A 24,941-nucleotide genomic window follows, 5' to 3' on the forward strand; every position below is an offset into this window, starting at 1 on the left:
TTTCCCACCTCTGATCACAGGACAGTGTTTGGAAGGGGAACAGTTACACTTAGGATTCTAATGAGTTAGTTAACAGTGGGGCATTATAGTGAATAATAAATCATTACATCTCAGTTTAAATCATACAGGCATTTGAAGTCTATTTAGCTAACTTTGATATGTGTGTGTCTTGTGTTAAATTTCCAAGTCATTTAAAATGTCAGAACACATAATATTCATGTTGCTTTTCCTGTTGTAGTATACCTTATGCTGTATCATCATTGCAGAGACACCAATCAATATCTGTTGTAAAGATAAGTAAGCTCCAAGCTTCCACCAATAAGAGCCAGCTCCAAATCATAAAACCTTTGAGGATCACATCTCCAGGAAACCCCAAACATGAATTCCATGCCAAACCATTTGAGTTTCATTACGCTGCCCTGCTTGCAATTTTGACCTTGCAGGGACATAGAGAGAGAGAGAGAGAGAGAGAGAGAGAGAGAGAGAGAGAGAGAGAGAGAGAGAGAGAGAGAGAGAGAGAGAGAGAGAGAGAGAGAGAGAGAGAGAGAGAGAGAGAGAGAGAGCAGACTGAGTGTCTGACTCTGAAAGATTAGTTGTGAGTACTACAGAGCTCAGCGTCAGCTACTCGCTTACACGAGCAGTGTTTGTTGCTTTTACAGATGGACAGTAAGCTTCTTGCACGCATGACAGGTAAGTTAGACTACTCACTCTTTGTATTACATACATCTTACACGTTTTTTGCTATTTGGAGTTCATGTGGATTATGTAATCTAAAAAAAAAAAAAGCTTTCAAATTAAACAGATAGCACATCTATCAACATTTTGTTATTATTATTTTTTGTAACATTTAAAGTTACACTGACTTGCAATATTGACGTGTTTGTTTATTGTCTAAAATTCAAACAATTGGAGCGTTGTTGTATGATAGGTATCAATTTAATGGAAATACAACAGTGACTGGCAGCTTGCAGAAATATACACCGGGTAGAAATTGCTGCCGTGTTTTAAGATAAATCCAAAATAAAACTGACATGTATATTAGGAATCTGTGTAATCATATTTAAATATTAGGAATCTGTATAATCATATTTAAATGTTAGAAAACTGTATAATCATGTTTAAATATTAGGAATCTGTATAATCATATTTAAATGTTAGGAATCTGTATAATCATATTTAAATGTTAGGAATCTGTGTAATCATGTTTAAATATTAGGAATCTGTATAATTATGTTTAAATGTTAGGAATCTGTGTAATCATATTTAAATATTAGGAATCTGTATAATCATGTTTAAATATTAGGAATCTGTATAATTATGTTTAAATGTTAGGAATCTGTATAATCATATTTAAATGTTAGGAATCTGTATAATCATATTTAAATATTAGGAATCTGTATAATTATGTTTAAATGTTAGGAATCTGTATAATCATATTTAAATGTTAGGAATCTGTATAATCATATTTAAATGTTAGGAATCTGTATAATCATATTTAGGGCTACTGGTTTTCGGGGTTTGTTTTTGATCACGTGATGTCCCATTGAACATATTTTGAAACGATTCGCTTTCTTAATCAAACAGTAATTACCAAAGGAAGCTGTTTCTTTTTACCCTTATATCTTGACTGCGTTAACAAAAGACTTGCACCGATCTCACCTTATTCTGTTTGGACCTGCATTTCATTCTGGCTTTAATCGCCGAATTCAGCGTATTAGTTTCCACTGCGTTAGTTTCTAGTAGTGTCGATTAGAAAATATATTGGATATATTGCTCAGATGAGATTTAAATAACCTCTGATGTACTTTGTGAGTTCATTAAAAATCATGTTGTTGCAATATGGTGCTGTTTCAAAAGCTTTTCTGAAGCAAAGCCAGTCTATTCAGATTGGTTACAATGGACTGACTGTAATATTTAATGCAGGGTATTACTTATGTAGCGCGTGTAGAGTACAGCAAATGAAATACATTATAGGGAGTAATCTAGGGAAGTAGTGTCATAACAGTTTATCATTTGGCATGTTTGACGTCTGAGTTCATATGTGTAACAGAATATACTGGTTTTCTACAGTACAATATATGTTTAAGTTGGGATTGTATGGGCGATCTTGCAATGTGTACTCTAAACTGAAAAGGGGGATGACTGACAGACATGGTTAGTGTGGTTAGTGAACATGTTAAGAAATCTCCTAGTGTATATTTATGTGGCTTGTGCTGTAATGTGCCTCTTCATGTATGTGTTTTGTAGAATATTCAGCTACTGAAAGTATTCTTTATTTCACATAACAACAGCAGTAGATTCATACAATAATAATTTACTGTTAGTGGTTAATAGAAACAAACTGATAAAATCCAATAACTACAAATAAAAACTGTGTTAAAAGTAATTCTTATTGCATTTTACTTTTTCACCATGTATGTTATTTGTTAGTTTAAAACAGCAGTATGACAGGGGCATCATAGTTAAAGTGAATCTTATCTGTATAATCTGTATTGTACAAAGGTTTTAATTTATATGTAAAATATTATTTGATAAAACTCACTTCTGGGAAGTTCCTCTGCATGTGTTTTGGTAAATTAGCTGTATTTCACAATTTAGGGACCCATACTTGCTATGTATTGATACAAATGCATTTAAGAAAAATATTTGGGTGGATATCCTTTTAGTGTTGTTTTATAATATCCACCGTGTGAATAGTTATACAGTTTAGTTTTTCTCCAGACCACTTTTAGCTTTCCAGTTGGCAGTTTCCATGTATTGGCACAAGATGGACACCTACAGTATTTGACAAGGTCCACAATTATTGAAGGCTTAAATTAAGAAAAGGAGTAGATTTTAGTTGTATTATGCCTTTCGGGTAGTGATTGGAACTTCAGGGTTGAATTAAATTCACTTTTAGCTGGGTAAAAGCAATTTAGGAAAATATAAAATTAATTTACAGCATCTGTAACATTATTACAGCTCCCCCTCTCCCCCTTTATTGAGTATCTCTTGGTTCTTTTCTTGTATTGTATACTTAGATTTAGTGTATTACATGTCAATTTGCAAGACAATGCTATTGCAGTAAAAGTTGCAATGTTGTTGCTTCCTTGCATAAAAACACCTGCAGTTTAGATAAGTTTGACTTCAGTAGACCCAACAAATATTAAAACGATAAAACGATGCTCCAGTTGCATTGGATTGTATTGAGAGCTTGTCCGATTGCATTGGATTGCAAGGGGATTCATAAATAAAACCAAATTCTGGCAGGGTGTGACATCACAGTGGACAAATTCATACTAATAACAGCGGATGTATGTCACAGACATACTTGTTATAACATATTCAAACTGATTGATGCCAGTATCTGGATTCCCACTTTGTTAGGTAAGAATAGGGTTAAACTTCAGATGACTGTCCTCAGGGAAGATAAATCTATAGTTAATGGGGATCAACCTTTTAAGCCAAGGCCGAGATCAGCTGATTTTGAGCTGTGCTCCATATTTAACGTATCCTGTTACTAGGATACACACTTTAGGCCTCTACACTTGCGTTGGACAAGCCAAATCAGAGGTAGGCCTATTGTATTCATGTTTTCTTGATTTAAAAATTAAGGCAATACATTTTTTTTTCTCTTTTTAAATCTACCGATTACCTTCTTTTATTTCAAAACATGTAGTGTTTGGATCATACTGAAATATTATATAAAAAGAAGCTGAATTTAGTGCGATAGTGAAATGCTTGTGAAATGGCAAGCGGCTGTGGTGCCTGTAATGCACCACAGCAGCAGAGGGGAGGAGTTTCCAGTACATGGTGTGAATCCTGATCATTTTGGCACAGCACAATTTCAAGACCCCATGTTAGCGAACACGAGGGGAAAGATAAAAAAGATAAATGGTGTATTGGTTAATCTCACTAGCCCAATACATTTTCCCCATTTTATAATTGTTATATTGGGCAGCGAAAGTGTCTGCAAGACATACATCAGGGATTCACATAAAACAACTTTAAAAATAATAAAACATCAATAACATTCAGTGAGGCATCAGAAACATTTACAGATTGCTAATTCATGATATCTATCCTTTTAAAATAGACATAACTTAGCCATTATTCTATGTTTATCTGGTAAATTTTGGCTACCATTTAGAGGCACAATCAGATCCTTAACATTTTTGTCCAACTGATTCCATTCCATAGGCACACTATAGCTAAAGGCTGTTTGACCAACACAAGACCTTCTCCCCGTTACTTGATAATTAAGTCTAAGGCTAGATCTTAAATTATACTTGGCTATATTTGCCTGCAGCATCAAACCTGTCACCCTGGTGACAAGCCTAGTATAGTTTTACACACCAATAGTCTCCCGTGAAGCTGTCTTCTTAATCTAATTAAATTCACTTTAAGGATGTAAGTCTGAGGATGACACCCTAATATATATCTGGCTGCTTTATTCATTAGCTGATCCAACCTCTTTAATTTTCAACAGAGGCGTGTAAGTACAAGGTATCACCATCATCAAACAAAGGAAAAATACAGCTCTCAATAACTTGGTTTCTACTTTTAAGTGTGAAGATTTTTTTGCTGTCGATAAAGAAAGTCGATAGTCGATAAAGTTTTTGTTCAATTTTCTATGAAGTAGTGGAAATATGCAAATCAAACTTTAGCAATGGATCTAACCATCTCAAGTGGCTCCCCAGTCAGTGATTGAATACTTAATTATTGTTTCAAACTTGAATTTAGATCCAAAGAACAGTACCTTAGTTTTTCTTTTTTTATATTAAGCAGTAGCTTTAAGTTCCAGAATCGGTGTTTAACAATATTAAATGCCTCTTGAAGTTTTTCTACTACATCTGTGCCCAAGCATCCAAATGCATAAAACACTGTGTAATTTGCATAAAGATGACAATAAACTCCAGTCCCCTGACATTATCAATATACAATGAGAATAATGTTGGGCCTAAAATAGAGCCCTATTGTACACCTTTTTCAATCTCTAAAATTGAAGATAATTTACCCCCTCCCTTTACTTGTTGTTTCCGATTATTGAAGTAACCACAGAACCAATTTATAGCTTTATCAGACAAAGAGCAGGTAGTCAGAGATCAGAGAGTGGGCAGCCAGAGATCAGGGAGCGGGCAGCCAGAGATCAGAGAGCGGGCAGCCAGAGATCAGAGAGTGGGCAGCCAGAGATCGGGCAGCCAGAGATCAGAGAGCAGGCAGCCAGAGATCAGGGAGCAGAGCAGCTGGCCAGAGATCAGGCAGCCTGCAGCCAGAGATCAGAGAGTGAGCAGCCAGGGTATCCCGTCAATTTGTCACGCACTTTTCGTCACCAACAATTCATAACTAACAATTAATCACCAGTGACAATTCATCAAGGACAATAACTTACCGATTTAAGGCCACAATATATCATAAAAGCTGTGCTAAAAACAAATAGAGCTGTAATAAATCATAAATAACAGATCCAGTATGTATTCACTTACAAATTACATAAATAAAACCCATAATGTACTAACTTTTACTAGTTTGTGACCAACCAATTGTGGTGGGTTATGGGAGAAAGTGTCTCCGGGCTGTGTCTGGTGACCCAGGCCTGGGTGTCAGCCCCGACCACTGCCAAGAACTGGTCGATGGCCACAGACTCTGCCACAGCCTTGGCCACTCTCTCGGTAGGCCGTAGCCATTTCGCCATGTGATCCCAGAGCTGCTGTGTGACGATCCGGGGTCTCACTCCCTCTGGCCGCTGGTACTGCCGGAACCGGCGACAGTGGGTCTCCGGGGTGATATTGAAATGCCGTAGAATGGCCTGTTTGACCTGCTCATAGTCCAGGGCAGCCTCATTGGAAAGCGCACGGTAGGCAGCCTGGGCTTCACCATACAGACATAGGGCCAGTTGCGCTGCCCACCACATCTTAGGCTACCCTGAGACCATGGCCTCGCGCTCAAAGGTGGTCAAAAACACCTCCAGGTCGTCCTCCGTCCTTTTCTGCAGTCTGATCTTTGGAATGGGCTGTACTGTTGGCCCAGCTCCCACCGTTGCTGGCATCGTGACCAGCCCCTGGACCGCGGTACACATGGCTGTCAGTTGCTTCATCATGGCAGCCTCCCGCTGGACATCCCACTCCTCACCATCCCTGCGCCAATCCTGGGCCTCTAGCAGGGCAGCCATCACATTTGGGTCCCTCCTCAATATCCCACCCTGACACCACGTGTGGTGGGTTATGGGAGGAAATGACGTGACCCGGAAGTGACGGAGACAGGAAACATGTAGTTGGGGGTTGGATTTCACCGTGTAACAATTTTTTTTTTTTTTTTGGTTCCTGGGTAATAAGTGTTATTTCCTAATTGCTTATACCTCAAAAGCATAGAAAATGGCTATTATTCCCCACAAACTTTGCTTTTGTGACCAGGACAGTGATATTTTGAAATTTACCTATTTTCCAGAACATTCCAGATAGATTCAGTGCTGAGTAAACTTGGAGTAACTTCTAGAACTTTCTAGAACTTTCCAGTAATATAAATAGTAGTATAAATACAGGGGCCTTAAGCCCACCAGTTCAGTTTAGTTCCAGCTGCCTAAATGGATACATATCTGCATTTTTCTGGGAGGTCATAGGAGACTTCAAAATGGTGGCATTCCTGATGGGTCTCCAAGGTGGTTTTACCAAGTTTCCCTGCTATCTTTGCCTTTGGGACAGCAAGGACACCAAGGCACACTACCACAGGCGGGACTGGCCACAACGAACCGAGTTCTCTGTGGGGAGGAACAACATCAAGTGGGAGCCAATGGTGGACCCCCGGAAGGTGATGATGCCACCACTGCACATCAAATTGGGCCTTATGAAACAATTTGTCAGAGCTCTAGATAAGGAGTCGGCAGCCTTCAAGTACCTTCAAGACTTCTTCCCTAAGCTGTCTGAGGCAAAGGTCAAAGCCGGTGTCTTCGTTGGACCACAGATAAAGAAGATCCTGGAGTGCAATGAATTCCCCAAGAAGCTCACTAGTAAGGATAAAGCGGCTTTGAACAGCTTTGTCGCAGTGGTTCGGGGCTTCCTGGACAATCACAAGGCCGAAAACTATGTGGAGCTGGTTGAGACTCTGGTGAAGAACTATGGCACAATGGGCTGTAGGATGTCCCTCAAAGTCCATATCCTTGATGCTCATCTTGATAAATTCAAGGAGAACATGGGAGTGTACTCGGAGGAGCAAGGCGAGCGCTTCCAACAGGATATACTGGACATTGAACGCCGCTACCAAGGACAGTATAACGAGAACATGATGGGAGGCTACATTTGGGGGCTGCTTCGTGAAAGTGATTTACAGTATAATCGTAAATCTTGAAAAACTACTCACTTCTAAATCTTTTGTAGTCATTTTTGTATTACTTTAGTATAAATACATGTTAATTTGGATTCATACGTTGTTTTCTCATTGGAAATAGGTAAATTTCAAAATATCACTGTCCTGGTCACAAAAGCAAAGTTTGTGGGGAATAATAGCCATTTTCTATACTTCTGAGGCATAAGCAATTAGGAAATAACACTTACTACCCAGGAACAACAATTGTGTTACATAGTGTTTTTATTTGCAGCACAACCAAAAGTCCCAAGCAGTGAGTTTCCACACAATTGCAGTGAACAAAAAAACTGCCTCTGTTACCAGCTATGGTAAGCAGAGGCTTGCAATGAAAACAAACAATCCACACAGAACAGCAGGTGGTTTGGGCTCCCTCTCCCAACCAGGATAAGTAGTTCCTGGAGATGCCAAGGATCACAGGTGAAGTCTGGGCTCGAAGGCAGCCGGCCTGGGAATCCTCAGTCTTGGTATACAAACACAACAAAAACAAACAAACTCACAGAGCTCACGCAGCACGACCGTCTCAGTTCAGGATAGGGAGACTGACTGGCAGAACCCCACAGCCTAAATAGTGCCGAGCCCCACCCCTGCTATCAGTGCACTGCCCCACCTCAGCCAATCGTCGAGCGCAGCACAACTGATTGCAATAATGGGGCTCGACCATGAGGTCCTGCCTCAAGTTAAGATGGCCACTCCCACTGCGGCTTCTGCCCCAACCTTGACTCAGCCTTTCTCCTCGGTCTCGGTCCTTCCTGCACAGTGCTGCCAGTAGTCGGGAGGGCGAATTACAAGAAGGACTCATTTCACTCCTGTCACACCAACTAACAAATAAACAAGCAAAAAAACTAAACAAAAATAAGAAGTTTGCTTTTCAAACCTCTATTTTAACACTAGAAGCGCCGTAATTTCGCACTACCTACAAATGCCGCACCGGTCATTTTCACCTGTAAAGTTTTAAACAGGTGTGATATGATAACGTACACTCCGTAATGAATTGTCGCTGGTGATGAATTGTACTGGTGATGAACTGTTTGTGATGAATTGTTCGTGATAAATTGTTATAGACCTGGCAGCCAGAGATCAGGGAGCACAGCAGGCAGACAGAGATCAAGGAGCAGGTAGCCAGAGAAAGTTACGCTTCGTACCAATCCTGCTTTTTTTCAAGTGACATTCCACGGTAACCAGACTGTGGAGTGTGACAGAGACAGAATGATTCTTGGTGATAAATCTCCCTCCCAACCTGTAAAGGGAACAGAGTGCCCTAAACTGGATGGCCAGACAATTCATTCACAGGGTTAGGTGGAAGTCGGACATCTAGAAAGGGGGCAGAGCTATGGTAGACTAAATCAATGACCCGGAAGGGAAACGATGTGGCATCCATGGATTGGAGAAGCGGTTGCAATCGTTAACCAAGGGGTGTGATTGACGTACATAAGGGGACATAGCGAGGTGATCTGTTCCTTTCCTATGGTTAATACTGAACTGGAAGGAGAGCCGTATTGTTATTGTGAGTGTTTTATATGTTTTGTTGAGTCTAAAATATACTTGTTTGTTGTTATTAGACAGCTAACACGATCCGGCGCTGTCGCTAAAGGACAGCAACAATCCCAGACAGCACTGCACTGTCACGATTAACTGCATTTGCACCACAAGCACTATAGCACTCACTGTGGACTTAGAACGGACCTGTGGATTAAACGCACTGTATTGCCTGTTATCATTATTGTTTACTGTTGTCATCAGACTTTGGATACAAGATAAGCCATCATTTCACCAGTACTTTGTTGTTTGTCCTTGTCTTGAGCACTGCATCACCTCTACACCGGTGCACTGCAAACCACTTTGCCACATGGAGCTTGAGGCTTTTCATCTGATATTTTTCCAGTCTGACAAGGAGCATCAGCTCCATAAGCTGTCTCCAGTGTGGGCTTTAGCATACTGTGTGGACAGAACTTGAAGGCAGTCTGAACAGCTTTTCGTCTGTTAGGGGCCAAGTCTCATGGTAAAGCCCTATCTAAGCAGAGGCTGTCTAAATGGTTTACGGACAAAGTCAAGACTGCCTATGAGCGAGCCAACTTGCCCCCTCCAGAAAAGCTCACTGCCCATTCAACCAGGGGCATGGCGACTTTGTGGGCTTTGTTCCAGGTCGCATCTGTCAGGAACATTTGCGATACAGCGGTGTGGGCCAATCCCCATACCTTTACACGGTTCTATCAGCTGAGTGTTGTGGATCCACAAAATCCTGGTTTTGGAACGAGAGCGTTAAGGGCAGCCTCAGGGTCGACCTTTACATCATAAACACAGAGGTGAGATCTTCCTCATTTTTTTTTAGCTCCAGCTACTTGTACTAGGGTTCCTAATGGTAATGAGCAAGGTAGCCCTGGCTTAGCCTTGTGGTGTTCTGGTTGGTCTGCAATATAGCCTTTTGTATTCAGACCCATTAGGTAATGGTTACATTTCATACTTGTTAGGGAACTGTGGCAGAAATACAATGATTCTTGGTTGTAAATCTCCCTCCCGACCTGTGAGGATGCCAAGCAGCAAGAAGGGAGTTCTGTGGATGGGCTGGCCTGACAGTTCTTTCCCAGGATTCAAGGGAAGTCGGCCAGGTAGGAAGGGGGTGAGACTCCGTTGCAATAACACATTAACCCAGAAGAGAAACTATGTGGTAGCTGCAGATTGGAGAGGTGGTTGCACTCATTTACCAAGGGGTCATGTTTGAGAGCAGTAAACGGGAAAGAGAATCGTAATCTCTTCCTTCACATTGGTTTGTGCGAAAATAAAGTAAGAAGGACTGTGGGAGACCCCATTGCATGTAAAAAAGTACTGTGAGTGTTTTGTTTGTTTGTCTTGTAATTGTCTTGTCTTGTGCTAGACGGCTAACACAAATCCAGAGCTGTCACCAAGGGCCAGCACTAAACCGGACAGCACTTCATCATTGTCACAAACAAACTTGTATCGCCCACCACGAGCACTACTGCACACACCCAAAATTGGTGACTGAGTTTTGTATTATTGTGGGGCGGATATTGTTCATTATTTGTGTCTTTTCTTGTGTTATTTATCCCGTGCAATATACATTTATGTGTATTGCCAGGGGGTTATTGTTTGGTTGCCAGACCTGAAAAATACAATAAAACATTTCCAAACTGGATTACAATTGTCTTTGTCTGCTTCTTTCACGCACTGCATCACTCCACGCAGCCACTTTGCCACAGGAACGTTAGGTTATTATTATAACCCTGGTTCCATGAAATAGAAATCTTACCATTAATCTTGAAGGTTGCTGCATTTATTATTGCAGCAGTCTAGGAGAAAAAATGCAGCCAGCAGTCCTTTTTATGCCCTCGGGGGCAGGTGCAACTGCGTCACAGGCACTGTGTGCAGCTTTGGTATACCTGTTCAGGGTTTATGATCTTTAAGAATAAATACCCATTAGGTAATGGTTACATTTCTATTTCAGGGAACCAGGTTTATGATTATAACCTGACATTTTCTTATCCTCTATTATGCCTGATATGTCCCTGATCATAACCAATTCAGTATGACTCTAGGAACTGCATTATCCAAAGAGACCCACTGGAAAAAAATGACTTATACTGACTGGATAAAAATAAACCCAACAAGTAACTACTAAATGAAGAACATGATTTAAAAAGGGCGTATACAGTGGCTCTCAAAAGTATTCACCCCCCACTTTTCCATATTTTATTGTGTTACAACATGAAATCAAAATGGATTTAATTAGGAGTTTTTGCCACTGATTAACAGAAAAAAGTCCATAATGTCAAAGTGAAAAATAAAATCTACAAATTGTTCTAAATTAATTACAAATACAAAACAGAAAACAATTGATTGCATAAGTATTCACCCCTTTGAGTCAATATTTCGTAGAGGCACCTTTGGCAGCAATTACAGCCATGAGTCTTTTTGGATAAGTCCCTACCAGCTTTGCACATCTGGACACTGCAATTTTTGCCCATTCTTCTTTGCAAAATTGCTCAAGCTCCGCCAAGTTGGATGGGGACCTTTGATGAACAGAATTTTCAACTCTTTCCACATATTCTCAATTGAATTGAGGTCCGGGCTTTGACTGGGCCACTCTAGAATATTGACCTTTTTGTTTTTAAGCCACTCCAGAGTGGCTTTGGCTGTATGTTTGGGGTCATTGTCTTGCTGGAAGATGAATCTTCTCCCAAGTCCCAAGTCTCTTGCAGAATTCAACAGGTTTTCCTCCAGGATTTCTCTGTACTTTGTTGCATCCATTTTGCCCTCTATCTTCACGAGCTTTCCAGGCCCTGACACAGAGAAGCATCCCCATAGCATGATGCTGCCACCACCATGCTTCACGGTAGGGATGGTGTTCTCAGGATGATGTGCAATGTTAGGCTTGCACCAAGCATAGCGAATAGTGTTGAGGCCAAAAAGCTCTATTTTGGTCTCATCAGACCATAGAATCTTCTTCCACTCGGTCTCAGACTGTCCCACATGCCTTCTGGCAAATTCTAGCCGAGATTTTATGTTTTTTTCAACAATGGCTTTCTTTTTGCCACTCTCCCATAAAGGCTAGTTTTGTGAAGCACCCGGGCTATTGTTGCCATATGCACAGTGTCTCCCAGCTCTGCCGTGGAAGACTGTAACTCCTTTAGAGTTGCCAATTTCATTTCCATAAAGTGGGACAGTTTATTAAAGCTGGGACTCTATACTGGGCAAGTTAAGCGAGCTGCTTTACCAGGCAGTGGTACAAATACAGTTGAGCAGTGCAGTGCTACTCAGTGTGTGACAATAAAAGAAAATAAAAGGTCCACAGCACATTGTTTTGGCTATGTGCTACAGCCACTAAGTACAGTCTCTGGTTCTCCTCTCTGTACTGTAGTCCCACTTCTCTTCTGCTCTCTTTCCCGTGTTGCTTCTGTGCTCTTTTCTCTCCAGCCTGTTTCCCTGTCTCAGCAGCAGCAGCAGCCTGTTACTTATTTCTGTGTCGAGGGCACACCCCAGGTGCAGACACGGCTTCCTGGTTTCGATTTCCTGAAGTTCAACATCACCTAGAATTTTAGGATTGAGACATCATTTAAAAAAAACAACAATATGAACATAACATAATTTGCATTTTTTAAATGTAATTTACTCTACCTTTCTGGCAGATATGGAGCTGTGCGTTTATGACTTTTCCTAAATATATATCTTAATTATCCTGACAAAGTTTGAGATGCAGGGTTGCAAAAATAAGGGATATATATAGTACATTCATACCTAGAACTACCAGACCCAGTCAAATTGACTGCTACATAAAAACAAGTTGTGCTGTTGTGATTGTATGGAAAATTCATTTATGTTCAAATGTTTGTTTTTTATTTACATAGTTTCATTTGCATATTTGCACTTTGTTGTGTCTATGTCTATATAAATATATTCTTTGCAAAAAAACTTTGTTAATGCATCAGTTGATATTAAAACGATAAAAGTAGAGAAATGTGATCAGTGGAAATTACAATCAGTGGAAGGCGCAAGGCAGCACAAGCAATCACAGACAGTCATTATCATCAGGGGGTATTTGAGAAAAATCCGGTAATTAAAATTGTAGTACTTCGCGACTGGTGTAGGTTTCCTTTCTGTTGGACAAGGTTAACTATAAACAGCCAGCCAGCTGCTGACAGTGAGCGAGCGTTGACCGCACACATAGCTAATTTACATATTTAAATAGCAGGGCAGTGGGACTGAACTGTCGGCATTAAAAAAAAATGCCCTTGTATGATGTTGCTTCTTTTACCTCCCTACTTAGACCGTGAAATTACTCGTTCTGCACTGGAGCTGGATTGACACAACAGTTATCTTTACTTGTGTATCAGTGCTTGTGTGTATGCGTGTTTTTCATTAATTAATTTGCTGAAGAACTCCTTTGTCACGTAACTGCATTACCCTACGCCTCCACGTCGGTAATTATTAATAACAGCAAAAGCACAATGTTATTATTATTACAAAAATGGAATTAAACAGAATTTTAAAAAAATCGATCATGAAATCTTGGTATTTTAAAAAATGTCTGCAATTCCCTACTCCAGACCTATTGAGTGTGTTCATATCAATAAGCTTTAATTGTCTAACCCCCGTTTCAAACTGGTGCTCCAGCAACGTGCTGAAGTAAATTATATTTAGTCTTGCTACTGTTCGATTTAAATTTTTTTGCCAAATCGATGATCAATAATGACGTTTATTTTAGAAAGAATTTACAGTTTTTTTTTTAATCTTTATTTCTATTCAAGCAGGAAATGGGTGAAATCACCTGTATGCTTTAAAAAAAATGCCATTGAGAAACATCTCATTTAGAAACTCCTTTATCATATACAACATGCAACAAAACCATAGTTACCAACATTCTAATTGAAATAACGTTTGGTCACAGAGGAGATACACCTTGTAAAGATAAAGATACATCAATTAAAAAATGGTCTCAAATAAACCGTAGAAAACGCAGCATATAAAAGTGTATTACGCAGAATTTTACAGCATAAATTTACAGGTAAAAATAATATGCGCAGAACAAAACACTGGACAGTTGAACAAAACTAACTTATTATTCTGAGTCTGAGCTCCCCTCCATCTCTCCTGCTTCAGCACAGCTGGACTCGGAGTCACTGGAAGGCAAGGCAGACGGTCCCGCTTCATACTGCCACGGAGACTTCAGCAGTTGATCAGTGGATTGTGCACAATACTCATTAAGTATTTTCCTCTTGCGCCTCATTTTCAAATCAAACTAGTAACTGTCACCATATACCTACAACAAAAGCTTATGTGCACCTTAACCCTCTAATTTTAAAACTGCCGCTTTGAATGACAGGCGCTGTAGCTGGCAAATGAAATGCACAGTCAGTACAGGTCTTGATCATGTAATTTCAATGAACAGGTCATTTCAACTAATGAGAGCATTCTAGCACAGGATGAAATGACTGACATTGAAACTACACTACTTTAATAAGGGACCACTGAGATGACTGACAACGACCCTAGCCATTCAGAATGGACAGGAGATGGGACAGAGCATGTATAAAAACTACACAAACTAGAGATGATTTCTAAATTATTATTTTAGGTAATATAATAATAAAAATAGTGAGTGGTTTTACTGACGTTTATCACATGTACATTTATTTCAGTCACACATATTTTTTTGAGAATTTGACATTTAACAAGCTTTACCGATTTAAAATAAAAAACTAGCAAGCCTAGTTATATTCCATGGGCCAATTGATTTCATAGTGGCGAAGTGAAGCGCGCCGCACTTATTCCAAAGCAATTTTCCACAATGCATCGAAGTAATGACAAAACCAGGAAGTGAGCAAGTGTGAATGTACTTGTTTGTGTACATTTGTTATCGATATTGTGCAATTGTACCAATAAAAACATTTACCCGCTCCATCACATAGCATTCCCTATTCTAGCTAGCTAGTTAGATACGGATTCAAGTGATACCAGACAGTGGAAGATCCTTCAATAGAGAAAGAAAAGAAGAACTGATGCCTATTCTCAGCATAATAATGGTGACAAGAAATGTCTTCATGAAATGCTTAGTTACAAGTGTGAGACACAGAACTGGTTGCTTCTCTGTGGGCGCTGCCATGGTTGATTCTGGTGGTAACAGTTGAACAATGTAGCATGGTGGGACACCCCATATTCTTTATCATATCATTTGCGTACATTAGCATTAAGTACAGTGAAGTACAGTTCACTGCTGGAGCGCTGTATAAAACCAAAGTGCACCAGAGGCGCTCGGATCGGCAGAGGAAGGTCGAAAGAGCGTCAAGGTGTACGTAATTGTTTCAGATGCCACTCAACTTATGTACTTAATGGGGACATAGTAAATATTTTGTGCTTGAATTCAATTTGGCATGCTGCAGGAGCATCAGATCAGTTTGAAACGAGGTTAGAGCTGATTAACACCACCAGACCTCTGCACTAAACACTTTCGCATGTAAGCATTTTGATAAGAGTCATTTTTGAGTGCCTGATATAAATGCTCTATCCCCTTTCTACCTTAACTTAACTTTTGGAAATATTCCCAATGTTCCTGTTCTGGCTAGATTCGATCCCACACAGCATTTTACATTGTCCTTGCTTAAGTGTAAAAACGATAAAATTCAAGTTCAATTAAAAATAAAAATAAAACATGCCTATATTTGTAATTTCTTAAAATGTTTTTATGAAAACTGCCCCATGGTTTGTCTGTACACTAATGCATTTGTTAGATAGAATGCATGACTTTTGTTAAGAATTGTGTCTGTGGGTAGTTATGGCCAGGAATAGGTGCAAATATTCATGGCGACAACACGGGCTATAGTTTTATGACTTACCGTTTATTGTTTTTAGTCGGGGTCGAATTTTTGCCGGTGTATTGTTTGCAGGGCGCCACCATCTTGGGGTGCGCACGCGTTCACAGGGACGTATACACCGCCGTTTCTAAGGCCTATTATAGGGAAACATTATCAAGAGTTTGAAATAATAGCAGCCTGTGTTATTGCCATGAATATAGGCACCTATTCCTAGCCATAAAGCACCCACTGCCACTGCTAAACTCCAAAACCGAATACACTTCTTTCTTTCTCCACCCCATGCTGGAAACAACCCCATTTCAGGTAAGTCTAAAATATTTTAATTTGTAACCCATAATGGTTACACTTATGTATTCATGCAAGATTGTTCTGATTCTTTAGTCAGGAGTAAGATATACGTGATGGAGCTATGTTCAGAATTCTCTCCATCACAGTCCAGTAAATATCAAAACAACTTCAGCCTGATGTTGGAAAATTTTGATTGTATTTTGTATCGGGTAGAATGGTTGTTAGAAAGAATAGGGCAGATATTGGCGTGTACCGATGAAAATATCAAGGCAGGTGCAATAACTAACCTGTAGACAATTTGCCATCAAATCCTACACACCTATATAGCAATACCAGAGACTGTGCATGACTAGCAGCAGGATAATGTGCCAGCTTCTCTTAGCAGTTGTGCAATTTTTTCAACATTTTTATACATTTTACCTTTGCCTTCTATTATGCACTGTACACACATCTTAACCAGGTTTAATGTGATACTGTTAAAGGGTTTTCCTGCTGATCATTTTACACATTTCACCTTTGCATTTTATCAAGTTCTGAAGGCTACACATGTCTTAACCGGATTTAGAGTTATTACTATCCAAGGCTCCAAGTTTTTCCCTGCAGGGCATTTTTACACATATCAATTTATATTGTCATTTTATCATGTTTATCGCGTCTTTACCGGATTAGTATGATCCCTGTCCCTGCTTCTCTCTGCTGAGCTGCGAGATCTGTGGCCTGTATTTCGTCACCTTGAGCATCACACAGCCTCAGTGGTCCGTTGTTAGACGGCTGCGAAAGGGGCTGAGCACTGACTTCATGTGGGAAAATATCTACTCACAGAGATTGGTTGATCCGAATCCTGTCATCACAGCAAATGCAGTGTTCTTCAGGCAGATGAACTTATCTGGCAGCGATGTCCAACAGGTTAGAATGAAGGCTCTGTGATCCCTTTCAGCCGTTTCCAGCAGCCTCCGCAGCTCTGTGAACTTGGACACCCATAATGATGAGTTCTTTAACTCAATCAGCTGCATTTCAAAGTCCTCAACACCCAGCCACTGAAACACAGATAAATCCTTCTCACTATCGTCATAGCTGTTGGGTTTGATCAAAAAAGAAATATCACTGGAAATATTGCTGGAAATCTTGAAATCTGTGAGAGAACTCGGCCTCCAGCCCCTGCATGTATATTCTAGTGTCAGTGGCACTGCGTTGACAGTTCCCGCAGGTGCTTAAAGTAGCGGAAAGTGGCATTAGCAATGTCCCTTGAATAGATGGATAGTTTAACAACAAATGCCTTCCATGTCTCATATTGGTCTGTGGCAAAGTGGCTGGTAAGGGAACAGGTGTAGCGGTGATGCGGTGCAGGAGTGACAGGCAGACAACGGTAATCCAGTGGAAAGTGTTTTATTTCTTTTCCAGGTCTGGTGACCGAAAAAATAAACAACTCCCCGGCGACACACAATGTGTAACGCACGGGGATAGCAATAAACAGGGCACAGTCCCGAACAAAACAAACACACAGTCACCAGTCGGTCTCTTTAACAATGAGAGCTCCTCTCTCAATCCTTCTCTCTCCAAACATTAACCCAAACGAAGGAAAAGATCAGCGTTACCCTGGCCCCTATATGTAATCCCACCTGACATCTAGGTAAACGGTTGCAGCTGCCTTATTACTTGCAGCTGCCCCTCGTTTACCTTTCAAGTCAATACGGTCTTACAACAGAGTCTTGCTTCTTTCCAGGCTGACCCACTTCCTGGTCCCAGAAACAAACTGTCAGGCCAGCCTTTCCAGATACTTCTCCTCCCGTTCTTTAGCGCCCTCACAGGTCGGGAGAAAGATTTATCACCAGAACTCATTGTATTTCTGTCACAAGGTCCAATACAGTGTGGCCCACGCCCTATTGAGAAACACAGCAAGTTCAATTTGCAGTTTGGACCCCCTTACTACAACAGTGTGCTGCCTTCCGGGAGCCTCGGTCAAGCACATCACTGAAAACGTGGACAGGCTCCTAGAACGAACAGGAGACGACCCGGTAGTAGTCGTCCACATCGGTACAAACAACATTGGAAGAGACAGACCAAAATCCCTGCAAAACAAATTCAGAGAGCTAGGAAGGAAATTAAAAGAGAAAACCAAAACTGTGGTATTTTCTGGTATACTACCGGCACCTTGCAAAGGACCATATGGACAGCTGGAAATAATTAATCAAAACGAATGGCTGAAGACGTGGTGCACACGGGAAGGCTTCACCTATCTTGATCATTGGAGCACATTCTACAACGAGGACTATCTGTATAGACGGGATGGACTGCATTTAAATAACAAGGGAACTAGTCTACTCGGAGAAAAGATCCTCGAGCAGGTTCAGAAGCATTTAAACTAGAAAGGAAGGGGAGAGAAATCAACAAAAAAACAGAAGGGAGACCGCATCAAAACAAGAACAACAACTCAGGTAAGACAACCATTAAATGTATTTATCTAAATGCTAGAAGTATCAGAAACAAAATTCTAGAACTTGAAGCTACTGCACTAACAGGTAACTATGATGTGATAGGTGTTACAGAAAAGTGGTTATCTGAGAGTGATGGGGACGAATATAATATTTGTGGGTATACACTGTATAGGAAAGACAGGCAGGACAGAAGAGGAGGAGGGGTAGCGCTATACATAAGAAACAGTCTTGAAGCCCAGGTGTTAAACCTGGACAAAGAAAATAAAACCGAATCAATATGGGTCAGAATAACAGACAAAAATTCAAAAGGCATAATAATAGGAGCATGCTATAGACCGCCAGATTCAGACGGTGAGCACAATAATCTGTTATACAATGACATTAGAAATGTGTGTAGCAAAGGAGAAGCCATACTAATGGGGGATTTCAACTTCCCCCAAATAAAATGGGAAAACCCGGTGGGTAGCGCGAAGGATGAAATAGAAATGGTGGAAATGACAAATGACTGCTTCCTAACACAATTTGTGAAGGCACCCACTAGAGGGGAGGCATGCCTTGATTTAGTCTTTTCAAATAACGAAGATAGAATAACTAAAACAGAGGTCAGAGAACCACTGGCAAACTCAGACCACAACATGGTCTCATTTGAAGTGTTTTTTAAATCCCCAAAAGTAAAGACTAAAGCTAAGGTTTACAATTTTAGAAAAGCAAACTATGAAGGTATGAAACAGAGACCAACAGAAGTAGATTGGAGTAAAATAGAGAAAACACCCACAGAAGAAGGATGGTTGTTCTTCAAAAATGTAGTACTAGAGGCGCAAAACAATTATATCCCTAAAGTAGACAAATCTAAATGTAAAACTAAATTGCCAAAATGGTTTAATAGATCAATTAAAAAAAATATTCAGCGAAAAAAGGCACTTTACAGAGCATTAAAAAAGGACCAAAAAGAAAGTACGCAGAAAGAGTACACAGAACTGCAAACGCAAGTCAAAAAGGAAGTTAGAAAGGCCAAGAGAGAAATAGAAATGAACATTGCTAAGGGAGCTAAAACCAATTCCAAAATGTTTTTCCAATATTACAACAGCAAGAGAACATTCAAAGAGGAGATTAAATGTTTAAGAGATACAAATGGCAAAATCGTAGAGGAAGAAAAAAAATAGCAAATATGTTAAATGATTACTTTTCACAAGTTTTTACAAAGGAAGATACTGACAACATGCCCCACATGTCATCCAGTTCCTATCCAGTTTTAAATAACTTTAGCATAACTGAGGCAGAAGTGTTAAAGGGACTAGGAGCTCTTAAAATAAACAAATCCCCTGGGCCGGATGAGATCCTCCCAGTAGTACTCAAAGAAATGAAAGAAGTAATTTACAAACCGCTAACCAAGATCATGCAGCAGTCTCTTGACACAGGGGTGGTACCGACAGACTGGAAAATTGCAAACGTAATACCGATCCACAAAAAGGGAAACAAAACTGAACCAGGTAACTACAGACCAGTAAGCCTGACTTCTATTATATGCAAACTTATGGAAACTATAATAAGATCCAAAATGGAAAATTACCTATATGGTAACAGGGTCCTGGGAGACAGTCAACATGGTTTTAGGAAAGGGAGATCGTGCCTAACTAACTTGCTTGATTTTTTTGAGGATGCAACATCGATAATGGATAATTGCAAAGCATATGACATGGTTTATTTAGATTTCCAGAAAGCTTTTGACAAAGTCCCGCACAAAAGATTAATTCTCAAACTGAACGCAGTTGGGATTCAAGGAAACACATGTACATGGATTAGGGAGTGGTTAACATGTAGAAAACAGAAAGTACTGATTAGAGGAAAAACCTCAGAATGGAGTGTGGTAACCAGCGGTGTACCACAGGGATCAGTATTAGGTCCTCTGCTATTCCTAATCTACATTAATGATTTAGATTCTGGTATAGTAAGCAAACTTGTTAAATTTGCAGACGACACAAAAGTAGGAGGAGTGGCAAACACTGTTGCAGCAGCAAAGGTCATTCAAAATGATCTAGACAAGATTCAGAACTGGGCAGACACATGGCAAATGACATTTAATAGAGAAAAGTGTAAGGTACTGCACGCAGGAAATAAAAATGTACATTATAAATATCATATGGGAGATATTGAAATTGGAGAAGGAATCTATGAAAAAGACCTAGGAGTTTTTGTTGACTCAGAAATGTCTTCATCTAGACAATGTGGGGAAGCTATAAAAAAGGCTAACAAGATGCTCGGATACATTGTGAAAAGTGTTGAATTTAAATCAAGGGAAGTAATGTTAAAACTGTACAATGCACTAGTAAGATCTCATCTTGAATATTGTGTTCAGTTCTGGTCACCTTGCTATAAAAAAGATATTGCTGCTCTAGAAAGAGTGCAAAGAAGAGCGACCAGAATTATTCCGGGCTTAAAAGGCATGTCATATGCAGACAGGCTAAAAGAATTGAATCTGTTCAGTCTTGAACAAAGAAGATTACGTGGCGACCTAATTCAAGCATTCAAAATTCTAAAAGGTATTGACAGTGTCGACCCAAGGGACTTTTTCAGCCTGAAAAAAGAAACAAGGACCAGTGGTCACAAATGGAGTTTAGAAAAAGGGGCATTCAGAACAGAAAATAGGAGACACTTTTTTACACAGAGAATTGTGAGGGTCTGGAATCAACTCCCCAGTAATGTTGTTGAAGCTGACACCCTGGGATCCTTCAAGAAGCTGCTTGATGAGATTTTGGGATCAATAAGCTACTAACAACCAAACGAGCAAGATGGGCCGAATGGCCTCCTCTCGTTTGTAAACTTTCTTATGTTCTTATGTTCTAACTGCCAGGCGTGCAACGTCATTAATGTCAGTACTCTCATCAAGGGCCACGCTAAACACCCCAGTGTCTTTAAGTGCCACTGTTCGCTGCTTACTTACATTCTCTGCCATTTCAGTAATGCACCTTTCAACACTCCTGACAGATATTGGCATGTCTTTGATCTTAGAGATGATTGTGTCCTTGTTCGGTAAACCATCAAACAAAACCTCTGAATTACTGAGGAAAGCCCCCTTAATAAATTCCCCATCGGTCAATGGTTTTCCTTGTTTGGCAATGCACTCAGCAACTTTATAACTTCCCTCTGTAGCTTGATTTTTGCTGACGCTCAGATACTTAATTACACTGCTTTGCTTTCCGTACCTAGCCACGGCCCTCTTAATAGACTCGGCCTTGTCTGCTTCATCCTTGAAGTTTTTCTCATGCCTCGTTTCGAAATGTCGGCGTACACTTGATGTTCTGCAAACAACACTCTCACAGCAGAAAGCACAGACAGCGCGGTCCTTTTGTAAAATAAATCCTAACTTGTTTGACAAAGAGGGGTGGAATGAACGTACATCCAACTTCGCTTTCTTAGCAAATGCCATGGTCCCTTACAGATAAAACAAAAACGACTGCATTGATAGCTAATCACATCTGGGAAAATATACCGTGGGAAAATGGGAAATGATGAGCACATGAGGTTGAACTTGATGATGCTACAGATGCTGCTGCACCAATGATTGCAGCCTATTGGCTAATTGTGATTGACAGCTTGGAGCTCGATCGTGCATCTATTCCCACTGGAAAGTTGTTTTTTTTTTTTTTTTTTTTTTTTACAGTTGTGCTCATTTTTCACTCTGCGTGCCAAGGATAACCACCCCGCGTGCCAACTCTGGCACATGTGCCAGGGGCTGCCGACCCCTGAGTTAGATAATCGAACACACCAACGTTATTGCCCCACCCTTAATGATGATTGAGGCTAATGAGAAATACCAGGATGAAAAGATTGTGCCAAAAATGAAAAACGAAATAAGTACATAAATAAATAAATACAGTTTTCTATGTTATTTATTTATTTAGTTTTTTATGTATGTATTTATTTATTTATGTATTCATTTTTTAATTTTGGTACAAGTTATTCTCCATAGATAACAACTGCAAGGAACTAAGAGAATGGTGTCTTGGACTGGCACATTCAATCAGGGTAAGCAACACAGAGTACACCCTCGCTGTAACGAACCTGTTGGGGTCCTTTTGTTTGTTATATTGAGGGGTTCGTTAAAGTGAAAGGATAATCACAATGAACGATAAATCGCTGGAGTTAGTTAATGAGATTATATTGTAAATACAGGTAGAATTACATGCACCTGTTTCTCTCATGTATGCAGTATTGTGTTATTTGTTAAAGAATTAAAAAGCAGTACAAAAAGCAAAAATCCTGAATTGAAGCTTAACTTTTATTCCAAATCTATCTGACATGAATCGTTTCAAAGTGCATCAAATCTTAATCCAACATGCAAGAATCCCAAAATAAGCTTGTATTTCAAATCAGTTTTTTTTTTCTTTTTCATTGTTTCTTTTTTTCTTTAATCAGTTTTACTTTGCCACATGGTTGATGAACAAAAGCCAACCAGGGCGCTTTTTGACAACCTATATTCACAACAGAGATATGCCTGCGTTACTACTTTTTTCAAACAATCAGTATAGTTTCCAGCTTTGTTACAACATAATGTTGTTTTCATTTGGGATACAGTTATGCAGCACACACTTCTTATTAATTCACAAGAGCTTCACTGCAGAGGTGGCATGATCCCTTGTCTGCAGACAGGGGTGTTGAGAGTGTGTAAATATTGTAACAAGAATGAGCCTTCAGTCGATTAAGGGACAAACTCAATATTTATTACACTAATAAATGATCAAAGTCAATCTAGCCATTGTTAACTAACAATTAACACGTTGCTGTGGGTCATGGCCTTTGCCACTAAAACAAATTAATTTTTAAAAGGAATCTCAGGGTGGAACTATTCTGTCTCTGTTCATTTGGTTTCATTTGTTTCACAACAACAACAAATACTCTCTCTCACTGGTCTTTAGCTCCAATTAGTCCCTCCTCGTCCCACTCTACGACCAATCACCAGCAGCTCCTATGGTCGTGCCTGTCGGCCATAGGCTGGTTGACCGATGTGACACGCAACCCCTCCTACTCCAAGCGTTCCAGCACTTCACAGACCTCACATACGTTATAATATCTTTTTTATTTTTATATTTTATAATCTTTTTTCTTTTTTTTTTTATTTGGGGTCCAAGGACCAGGTTCCTTCTTATGAAGGGCGTTATAGTGAGGGTGTACTGTATCAATATTTGCTGGGAGCCCAATTGATGTCAATGGTTGTGAATTAGAAAGGACATTAACTAAAAATAAAGAGACTTTGATCTAGCAGTGGACCAACAATATCTGAATGTAGTGGTGATGGATGTTGATAATTGCATCACTTGTCCTTTGGGGACCATCTTTCACCACTGCATCATAATTTCAGATGGCAAGTCTACCAAGTCTCTGGAGAAGTGCCCACAGGAACCAACTGGCAAATTAGTGATGTATAAGCTTTCATGTTAAGTAGCACTCCAATAAGAAGTAGGCAAGAAACAGTCCATTTCTGGCTGCGTTCCCATGGAAGCCACCGATAGCTCACTGGGTTATGTAAACAGATTCTCTTTAGGATTATCTGTAAAAACTACATCGAGAAGTTCATTGAAAAAAAAGTATGTGACATCTACAATAGCACTTAATACATTTGAAGAGGGGAAATAGACCAGCTTTAAAAAGTACACCTGATGAATAGCATCCTTCCTGGCTGCCTTTCTACATAAATTACAGCCAATTATTCATCAGTTCCAGATTAGCTTTTTAAAACTGTTTTATTGTACCAATCAGCCAGGGTGTCCTCAGCTCACCGTGCACCAGTGACCCCTGTGGTCTGGCCGGGCGCCTGCGGGCCTTCCTGTAAGCTGCCCAGAGCTGCATTGTCCTCTGACACTGTAGCTGTGAGGTGGCTGCATGTTGAGTATGCAGTGTGAAAAGAAGTGGTCAGCTTCAGTTATTAATCCAATGGTGTGATGACCAGCCAGCAAATAATAATGAGCTGGTAATACACAACAATGTGTATTGCACAGTAGTAAAAAAGGGTTGCAGTCCTGTAAACATAAGCACAGTACTAAACACACACAATTCGACACACACACGATCCAAAGTGAGTGTTCTCAGTGCTTGTGGTGAAGTACAGTATAGTGCATGCTATATTTGTGAACAAGTGGTGATCACAATGTTAATCGTGACTGTAGTGCAGTGTTGATCCGGTTTGTGCTGCCCTTGACGACAGCTCCGGATTTGTGTTTAGCCATCTGGTGATTTAACAAACAAGACATTTAGTAACAACATGAAAAACAAACAAACACTTACAAAATACTTTTACAACTCTTTCTCTGCATCTCACACAGTCCTTCCAGTTTCTCAAAATAAACCAAGCGAAGGAAAAGATTTACGATTCTCTGGCCCCTTTAAGCTAACACGCATGACCCCTTGGTAAGCAATTACAGCTGACTCTATTGCCTGCAGCTGCTACCTCGTTTACCTTCCGGGTCAATACATTCCTGCAACAAAGTCTTGCCTTCTTCCAGGCTGACCGACTTCCCGACCCAGGAAATGAACTGTCAGGCCAGCTGTTACAAAG

The 24,941-nt window shown here is 40.1% G+C and overlaps 1 protein-coding gene across 1 annotated transcript in view; it reads left to right on the forward strand.

Annotated features, from left to right (window-relative positions):
• Positions 1-615: 615 nt before the first annotated feature.
• The window catches only part of LOC121320707 (FERM and PDZ domain-containing protein 1), a 195,530-nt gene continuing 171,204 nt past the window's right edge, over positions 616-24,941 (forward strand). Inside the window, exon 1 of the mRNA XM_041259320.1 lies at positions 616-690. The gene's annotated coding sequence lies outside the window, so the exon portion shown is untranslated. The remainder of the gene's footprint in view (positions 691-24,941) is intronic.

The sequence above is a fragment of the Polyodon spathula genome, chromosome 1 (genome assembly GCF_017654505.1).
Source record: "Polyodon spathula isolate WHYD16114869_AA chromosome 1, ASM1765450v1, whole genome shotgun sequence".
Taxonomy (NCBI): domain Eukaryota; kingdom Metazoa; phylum Chordata; class Actinopteri; order Acipenseriformes; family Polyodontidae; genus Polyodon; species Polyodon spathula.